The sequence below is a fragment of the Furipterus horrens genome, unplaced genomic scaffold (genome assembly GCF_987537825.1).
Source record: "Furipterus horrens unplaced genomic scaffold, mFurHor1.1.pri manual_scaffold_17, whole genome shotgun sequence".
Lineage (NCBI taxonomy): Eukaryota > Metazoa > Chordata > Mammalia > Chiroptera > Furipteridae > Furipterus > Furipterus horrens.
In genome coordinates this window covers 22,699,888-22,703,543 of record NW_028327187.1, presented here as the reverse complement: position 1 = coordinate 22,703,543, position 3,656 = coordinate 22,699,888, and the positions used below count along the sequence as shown (strand labels likewise).

At 42.5% G+C, this 3,656-nt stretch overlaps 1 non-coding gene across 1 annotated transcript; it reads left to right on the top strand.

Moving 5' to 3' along the window:
- The first annotated feature begins 284 nt into the window (after positions 1-284).
- LOC149990670 (small nucleolar RNA SNORA25) lies at positions 285-411 on the top strand. The gene has a single exon (XR_016508810.1). It is a non-coding gene; the product is annotated as a small nucleolar RNA SNORA25 (small nucleolar RNA).
- The last annotated feature ends 3,245 nt before the right edge of the window (positions 412-3,656 follow it).

Sequence of the window (3,656 nt, the reverse complement as noted above, 5' to 3'; positions counted from 1 at the left end):
AGCTAGAGGGGTGCCAATCGAATACGAGAAGTCAATGAAGTGACTAAAAACAGGGCAAGTGCCAAGAAAGCCTCCAGCAGCCAGACAGTGGCATTGTCCCCTCTCTGACCCCTCCATCACATACAGAGCCACAAAGTAGTGAAGTGGATTGCCCCGCCCTGGCGATCACCTAAGGCTCCTCCCCACACAACGTTAACAGGTGTGCCAACACAGGGAGGCAAAGCAGCTCTACCTAATACACAGAAACAAACACAGGGTGGCTGCCAAATTAAAGAGACAAAGACAGGTCATTTCAAAGAGAGTTTATGGGACCAAAACCAGGAGCTCTTAACGCTGTGACGTAAGATTGAAGTTGTCCATAGGATGTCATAGACACTCAATAGTGCTATGTTTTCCTGAGGAGCTATAAGATTAAACTACTCATATCAGTGATTGGTGTGTGGGAAAGTAAATAAAATAATTGTTCTCCAAAAAAAAAAAAAAAAAGAGAGACAAAGAAATATGGCTCAAATAAAAGAACAGAACAAAACCACAGAAAAAGAATTAAATGAAATGGAGATAGCCAACCTATCAGATGCAGAGTTCAAAATGCTGGTGATAAGCGTGCTCAGAGTATGGCATTGAGTACAGCAAATTCATAAGGGAAGAAATGAAGGCTACACTAACTGAAATAAAAAAAAATCCACAGGGATCCAACAGTGAAAGGAAGGAAGCTGGGGTTCAAAGCAATGATTTGGAGTATAAGGAAGAAATAATTAACCAGAACAAAATGAAGAAATAAGAATTCAACCACCCCCCCAAAAAGATGAGAAAATAAGAAGACTCGGGGACATCTCAAAAAGTGCCCACATCCAAATCATAGGGATGAGAGAAGAAGAGAAAGAACAAGAAATTGAAAACTTATTTGAAAAATTAATGAAAGTAAACTTCCAAAATTTGGCAAAAGAAGAAGACATACATGTCCAGAAAGCACAAATAGTCCAAAACAAGTTGGGCCCAAAGAGGACCACACCAAGACACATCATCATTAAAATGCCAAAGGTTAAAAGTAAAGAGAGAATCTTAAAAGCAACAAGAGAAAAGCAAAGAGTTACCTACAAAGGAGCTCCCATAAGACTATCAGTTGATTTCTCAAAAAAAACTTTGCAGGCAAGAAGGAACTGGCAAGAAGTATTTGAAGTGATGAAAAGCAAGGACCTACAACCAAGATTACTATCTAGCAAAGCTATCATTTAGAATGGAAGGGCAAACAAAGTGCTTCCCAGACAAGTTAAGCTAAAGGAGTTCATTGCCACCAAGCCCTTATTATATGAAATGTAAAAGGGATTTATTTAAAAAAAAATAAGATCAAAACTATGAACATTAAAATGACAACAAACTCACAACTACCAACAACTGAATCTAAAAAAACAAAAACAAACTAAGCAAACAACCAGAATGGGAACAGAATTATAGATATGGAGATCATTTGGAAGGTTATCAGTGGAGAGGGGGAAGGGAGAAAATGGGGGAAAAGGTACAGGGATTAAGAAACATAAATGGTAGGAACAAAATAGATAGGGAAATGTTTAGAACAGCGTAAGAAAATGTGAAGCTGAAGAACTTATACGGACAGCCCATGGACATGAACTAAGGTGGGGAGGGTTGGAGGAAAGGGGGGTAATGGGGGGCGGCAAAGGGAAAGTTGAGACAACTGTAATAGCATAATTAATAAAATATACTTTTAAAAAAGAAGAAAATAGCAATTAAAAAATGGCCCAACAACTTGAACAGAAAATATATGAGAAAAGGGCTTCTGATCAAGACAGTGGCATAAGTAAATATGGTTTTTGCATCCTCCTGCAACCACATCAGAATTACAACTAAAGTACAGGTCAACCATCATTCAGAACCACCTGAAATTTAGCTTAATGGAAGTCCTACAACAAGTATATAAGGAAGAAGCCACATTGAGTCTGGTAGGAGGAACAGAGATGTGGACCAGGCCAGTCCCACACCTATGAGTGGTGGATAAAAATCAGGAAGGACATCTTGGCTGTGGAGTTCTACCCTGAGGAATGAGGGGTCCCAACCCCACACCAGGCCCCCAGCCCAGTGTTCCAGTACCAGGAAGAGAAGTGCGCATAACATCTTGCTGTGAAAATAGTGGGTATGTAACTGAGTGAGATGGAGGACTTCTAGAGTCCCAGGCAGTTCTTCTTAAAGAGCCCACCTACAGACTTACTTGAAATCACTCCCTCTGAGTTCCAGCACTGAGGCAGCTGCTTGAAAGACATCAGAGACATGCAAGGAAGAGATAAATTGTCTAGTGCCAGATAAGAACTGGAAGAGCAGCTATATCCTGGACAGAAGTGTTGGCAGAGGGCATTGGCCCTTTTCTGGGCACTCCTCCCACAGATCCAGCAGGCTGGTGCCATATCTAAGTCTCCATCAACCTGCCTATCACTGTTCATCCCACCTTGGTGATTCCCTGATACCCCACTCCACCCAACTTTTGGGCCTACCCAAGCTGTTTCCAGTGGCTTTTCCATACAAATGGTCTGTCTTAGCTCACCCTTCAGACTTTCCTAAAATCCCTCAAACAAGCAGCATCTGGCCTCTGCAAACACTGTACCTCTTGCTAATATCCCCAGGCCTGGCACTAGCAGCAGCCACCCTTGGTTCACAGATTGGCATTTCCTGGACCCTTCTGAAGCCAGCACTAGTAGCAGTTGTCTGCAGATCACTTTGTAGTTCATGCCAGGTGGCCTTGAGCAGAATACAGTTGGTGGGTGACTTTGGCATGCACCGCCCAGGAGGCCTTGAGCCAGCACACCCAGTGGACAGCCTCAGACCACATTGAAGCACCATAAAACCACCTCCATAAGCAACACACTCAAGGGGTGCACTCAGCAGGCACCAGAGTCCTGCTGAAGTAAGTCCTACTCTGTGGAGTGGGTCTTGCACAGCTGATCTTACACAGCGGACAAAGCCACTTCTTAGAGCCAATTGTCCTTTGTCGGGGGAGGTCAATCCCTCCAATTGATGTGCCAACAGCATCAAGGCTCAACCACAACAGGAGGGTGTACTCAACCCACAAGGTGGGGCACATCTGCAGTGCCCAGCTTGGGTGAATGGAGAGGTGGTGGCTCTGGACCCTTCAGGACACCTACTGTATTGGGGAATTCTATGATGCCTGGAAGATGTGGTGGTGTTACCTAATACATAGAAACAAACACAGGGATGCTGCCAAAATGAGGAGACAAAGAAACACATCTCAAATGGAAGAACAGAACAAAACCTCCAGAAAAAGACCTAAACAAAATGGAGACAAGCAATCTACTAGATGCAGAGTTCAAAACAATGATTATTAAGATGCTCAATGCACTTAGGGAAAGAGTAGACTAACTTCAACAGCATAAAAAAGGGTGCAAAAACCGTTAAAAAGAACCAGTCACAAATGAAGGATACATTAACTGAAATAAAGAGTAATTTACAGAGAATCAACAGTACAGTAGATGAAGCAGAAAATCAAATTAGTAATTTAGAATATAAGGAAGCAGAAAACACCCAATTAGGACAACAAAAAAGAAAAAAGAATCCCCCAAAATGAGGATAGTTGAAGGAGCCTCTGTGACTACTTCAAGCATACCAATATTCACATCATGAGGCTGTCA